This window comes from Sminthopsis crassicaudata, chromosome 3, assembly GCF_048593235.1.
Source record: "Sminthopsis crassicaudata isolate SCR6 chromosome 3, ASM4859323v1, whole genome shotgun sequence".
Taxonomy (NCBI): Eukaryota; Metazoa; Chordata; class Mammalia; order Dasyuromorphia; family Dasyuridae; genus Sminthopsis; species Sminthopsis crassicaudata.
Window position 1 is genome coordinate 629,713,792 of NC_133619.1, and position 6,057 is coordinate 629,719,848.

Here is a 6,057-nt window from a genome sequence, read left to right on the forward strand (position 1 = left end):
ACTATGTATTTACTATTAAATATTTTAAGTTGAATAATAATATCAATCAAGACTATAGGAATTATTCATTCATTCAACATATCTTAAGCATCTGTTATGTACAATAGCTAATAAAAAATACCTAGCAGTTTTATATAGCACCTACTATGTATTTACTATTAAATATTTTTAAGTTGAATAATAATATCAATCAAGACTATAGGAATTATTCGTTCATTCAACATATCTTAAGCATCTGTTATGTACAATAGCTAATAAAAAATACCTAGCAGTTTTATATAGCACCTACTATGTATTTACTATTAAATATTTTTAAGTTGAATAATAATATCAATCAAGACTATAGGAATTATTCGTTCATTCAACATATCTTAAGCATCTGTTATGTACAATAGCTAATAAAAAATACCTAGCAGTTTTATATAGCACCTACTATGTATTTACTATTAAATATTTTAAGTTGAATAATAATATCAATCAAGACTATAGGAATTATTCATTCATTCAACATATCTTAAGCATCTGTTATGTACAATAGCTAATAAAAAATACCTAGCAGTTTTATATAGCACCTACTATGTATTTACTATTAAATATTTTTTAAAGTTGAATAACAATACCAATTAAGACTACAGGAATCACACATTCATTCATAGCACCTACTATGTATTTACTACTAATTTTTTTTAAGTTGAGCAACAATACAGTCAAGACTATAGGATTTGGCCAGAGTGACAAAATTAGTATCTGAGGCAGACACTCTTGACCCTAAGATAAGGTTTCTATGCATTGGACTACCTAGGTTATCCAGGTAAAGGTATAATTTAGGGGAATCAAAGAATTTGTCTTGGAAATTAATAGAAAAGTCCATGCTGGAGATAGAGAGTTGAATAGTCTTTCCTGGAGTCAGGTGTCAAAGTCAAGGTCATGAGGAGGTAATCAATGGTGAGAGTATGAGGAAATAATTAAGAAAAAATTCAAGACTGGGGCCTTCAAGGGATAGAGAAAGTATGATGAGAGAGGCAGGGAAAAGAACCCAGAAAATGGGATACTTCTAAAGTTAAAGGATGTTACAGGGGCAGCTACGTGATGCAGTAGATAGATCACCAGCCCTGGAGTCAGGTGGACCTGAGTTCAAATTCAGCTTCAGGCATTTAATACTTCCTATCTATGTGACTCTGGGCAAGTCACTTAACTCCAATTCCTCACACATCCCAAAAAATGCTACAGATTCACCAAGGAGAAAGCAGTCAATAGTGTCAAAAGCCAAGGTAGTCATGGATGATAACAGACAGTGGGGAAGAACTAGAAACAGGGAAGGCAGTTGGATATTGTGGTTAAGAAAACATTGTTGACCCTGATACAACAAATGTTCTAAGAAACATACTGGCCTATAAGACATAGAGGCTCCAGAGGTCAGTCAGTAACATCAAAACAGAGAAACCTTTCTTATGATCTCATGTTCTTGACACAAGGGAAGTCTCATTAGATCACTGATTTAGATCTAAAGGATCCTTAGAAGCTGTTGGGTCCAACGTTCCCAGTTCACAAATGAGGAAACTCAATGTCAGAAAGACTAGGTGACTTAGATTTGAAATTGGAAGAGATCTTAGAGGCCATTTGGCCCATTCTCTTCATTTTTCAGAGAAGGGAACTGAGGCTCAAGGAGTTCAATGACATGCACAGAGTCACATAGTAAGCATCAAGTGCAGGATTTGAACAGAGCTTCTCTGACTCCAGGTCCTATTATGCCAAATTTCCTCCTAATTTGAGATACCAAGGAAATAAGGACAAACAATAATAATAGCTACCACAACAACATTTGTAACTAACATTTATATATTGTTTTAAGGTTTGCAAAGCATTTTAAAAATCTCATTTATCCTATTTTAAAATAAGAAAATAATGAAAGAGGTATGCATCCCATTCCCTTTGGAAACTGCACATCCTGTGAATGCAACCCAGATATATCCTTCCCTCCAATCCCTCTTTTCTTTGCTCCCAACCTAGTCCCCCATTGTGGGACTGCCTCACTGTATGAGATGGAACTCAGGTGCTCCTTTACCAAACCAAGAAGAAAAGGGATGAAAATTCTGGGTCCCTATTCATATAGCACTTACTTCTTTGCATATACATATTTGTGTGTATGTATATAAAATACATATGTGTATACGTGCATAAATATACATATTTATATGCACATATATACCTACATATATGTCATATTATATATAACAAATATAAAAATAAAAATACAAAGTAATTTACATGTCTTATCTCATTTTAACCCCATAGCAACAACAGAATAACATAAGTTGGTACTATTCTTATCCCCATTTTACAGGTGATAAAACTGAGACCGGGATAAGATAAATGATTTGCCCAGAATGAAAAAGTTATTGACTGTCCAAGACATTACTGAAATCTAGTCTTCTTGAATCCAAATTTCCAAATTATTAATTGAGACTTAAAGAAATTATTTAATGAGACCAAGTGGGTTATGTGACAGAAAGAAGAAACCGAATGGTCCAGAGAAATAAAGTGACTACTTTTCCAGGGTTATAGATCTCAATTCTAGGTCTGCTGATTCTATATATTGGAATATTATATTATATTCCATATATTCAATATTTATAGTCAGGAAATTCTTCCTCAGTCTTCCTATAATAATTCCTGCTGTAATTCAATTAAAATCAATACTGTTAGACAAGGACTTGACTCTCAGCTCCCCAGTATAATCTTGATACACAGGAACACAATAATTTGGTCTTTTAGAAATATATTAAGATTTATTTGATCGGCTTCCATTTTCTCTCTCTCTCTCACCCTCTCTGTTATTTCAACAACCTATAAAAACCCAAGGATTTCTGAAATCCTTTCACCAAGTGTTGCTAGCAAGGATATTTTAGATGTTGGGAGCCATCCAATAGCTAAACATCAGACCAAGTTCTGCCCTAAACATAGACAAGCAACTGTCTGTTGACTGTGACATGAAAGGCATTAAAAGACCTCTCCATCTCCAAAATACCTCCCCTCAGAAATCTGTCCCAACAGTTCCCATTGTGAGCATCCTTCTTTGGGTTAGAGTCTCAGAGATCTCAGAGAAAAGGTAACTATTAACCATTCATCCTTTTATTATTCAATAAATTTTAAGACAAATATTAGTTACTTCTTTTATTCATTCAATAAATATGAATAAAGTACACATAGGGCATTCAAACTTTACATTTGTACGGATTTTGTGTAGCCAAAAGACCCCTGGACATGGGATAAATATTAGATATGTGTTTAAGTCCTAGTTCCCCACCTTACAAACTACATATAGCCTTTAACAAGTCTCTTCACATAGCGCATTTCTGGGAAAACTGAATCCTGATAATCACCCTGAGAAATTGCTCATGATTCCCATTTTCCAGATTAAAAAACAGAGACAGATCTGACTTCAAAATTCTGGTCCCAGGTTCACTTCTCTGTCCCAAAAGGCCAGCTGCCTCTTAGATAATAGTTGCTTCCTTTGAATGGACATCTTTAAACCCTAGAATAAAGGTGAAAAAAAATAGTGTTTTTCACTAAGTATCCATTGCTTTTCTCCCTCCTTAGAATTCATTTTGTACAAGAAGTTTTTCCTATTTTCCAATGCCCCTCCCTCCTTAAATTATCCTGGATTTACTTATCTTTTCCCATGTTGCATTTCCAAGGGGAAGGACTATTTTTCATTTTTGTCTCTAACTCTCCTATGCCTATTAATAATAGCTGACATTTATTATAGGGCTTGAAATTTGCAAAGCAACTTATATACATTATTTCATTTGAGCTTCATAACAACTATGAGGTAGGTGCTAGCATTATGCTCATTTTTATAGATCATAGATTCAAAGTAGAAATGTGGAGAAGGGGGAGGTAGAACAGCACAGTGGATAGAGCACCAGTTCTAGAGGCAGGAGTTCCTGAGCTGAAAACCAGCCTCAAACACCTTATTGACTCTGGGCAACTCAACCTCAACTGAAGAAGGGAAGAAATAAAGGGAAAGGAAGAAATGAAGAAAAAAGGAAAGATGGAAGGAAGGAAGGAAGATAGGAAGGAAGGTAGGAAGGAAGGTAGGAAGGAAGGTAGGAAGGAAGGTAGGAAGGAAGGTAGGAAGGAAGGAAGGAAGGAAGGAAGGAAGGAAGGAAGGAAGGAAGAAAGAAAGAAAGAAAGAAAGAAAGAAAGAAAAGAAAGAAAGAAAGAAAGAAAGAAAGAAAGAAAGAAAGAAAGAAAGAAAGAAAGAAAGAAAGAAAGAAAGAAAGAAAGAAAGAAAGAAAGAAAGAAAGAAAGAAAGAAAGAAAGAAAGAAAGAAAGAAGAGAGAGAAAGAAAGAAAGAAAGAGAGAGAAAGAGAGAAAGAAAGAGAGAAAGAAAGAGAAAGAAAGAGAGAAAGAAAGAGAGAGAAAGAGAGCAAGAAAGAAAGAGAGAGAGAAGAGAGAAAGAAAGAGAAAGAAAGAAAGAGAGGAAGGAAGAGAGAAAGAGAGAGAAAAAGAGAAAGAAAGAGAAAAAGAGAAAGAGGAAGGAAGAGAGAGAGAAAGAGAGAGAAAATAGAGAAAGAGGAAGGAAGGAAGGAAGGAAGGAAGGAAGGAAGGAAGGAAGGAAGGAAGGAAGGAAGGAAGGAAGGAAGGAAGGAAGGAAGGAAGGAAGGAAGGAAGGAAGGAAGGAAGGAAGGAAGGAAGGAAGGGAGAAGGGAGGAAAAAAAATGTGTAAAATCAACTCCCTTCCAGACATTCCAAATTCCAGATTTCAGTGCTCTACACACAATGTTTTTCCATATCTACATTCATTTTTTTTTTTTAGTAAAATCTTAAGTCCCAAATTTTTTCTCCCTCTCTCCGTCTTTGCCTTCTCCCTCCCCAAGACAGAAAGCAATCTAATATAAGTTATACATGCATATACAATCAAATTTTTCCCTCTCTCCCATACCTCCCCCTCTCCTAAAACAGCAAGCAATCGAATATAGTTTAAACATATACAATCATTTTAAATATATTTCCCTATTAATCATGTTGTGAAAGAAAAATCAAAACAAAATGGAAAAACAATGAGAAATGTAAACAAAAAGGTGAAAAATCCTATGGTTTTTGATCCACATTCAGTCTCCATAGTTCTCTCTCTGGATGTGAATGGCTCTTTCTTTCCCAATCTGCCACAATGCTTGCACAGAGTGGGCATTTGTGAGATGATTGTTGTTATTACCAAGGCTTTCCCAATCCTCCTTAATGCTGCTGTCTTCCTTCTATCGATTATCTCTCATTTCTCCCATCTGCATTTTTTTTTTTGGTATTTTTATATTGTCTCTCCCATCAGACTGCAAGCTTCTCAAGGGTAGGGACAAAAGACAAATCCTTTGTATTTTGAATGCTTAGCACAATGCCTTGACCATATCATATCTTAATAAATATCAGCTAATTGATCAAATTCACTTGTGCTTTTTTTTTTCTAAAGTGGCTTTAACTGGAGAGACCCCCTCCCATCCCAGATGCATTGCTCAGCTCTGGGGGTTTCCTCTCAGGTTGTGCCTCAGAGTGACTTCTCCCAGCTAAGGAAAAGGAAATCCAAGCAGACACAAGAGTTACATGAGTGCTTAGGGGTGATCTTGACCCAAAAGTGAGATCAAAGTGTAGTAAAAAGGGCGTAAATGAAAAGGATGACTTCCAGGAACTAAATCATACTGATTTTGTGGGTTCCTCTCTTCTGATAGGAGCCAGAAAGATTGCCTAGGTGGTTATGATGCAAACTTTCCTCCTCCCAGACAAGAAGATTTATTTTTATTCACTGACATAAAACTGAGATGTCTCAAAGTGAATGGAGGGGAGATCCTTTATGGAAAAATGCTTTACACACTAGGCAACCAACTAGAAAAAAGTTGAATTTTCAGATTTACAAAATATTTCATTTTATCCTGGACTCAACAGCACAAATGTCAATAGGACATTTTATCCTGTTTCTCAAATTCAATGATTAAATTTTTTTTTAATGTATTGGAGGTAGGATGGCTAGGGAATTGGATCTGAAGTCAGGAAGACCTGAGT

At 35.4% G+C, this 6,057-nt stretch overlaps 1 long non-coding RNA gene across 2 annotated transcripts in view; it reads right to left on the reverse strand.

Moving 5' to 3' along the window:
* Positions 1-3,215: 3,215 nt before the first annotated feature.
* LOC141564219 (uncharacterized) overlaps positions 3,216-6,057 on the reverse strand; it is a 34,472-nt gene continuing 31,630 nt past the window's right edge. For both annotated transcript variants that reach the window (XR_012488594.1, XR_012488595.1), the window contains one exon: positions 3,216-3,535. This is a non-coding gene — a long non-coding RNA (uncharacterized LOC141564219). The remainder of the gene's footprint in view (positions 3,536-6,057) is intronic.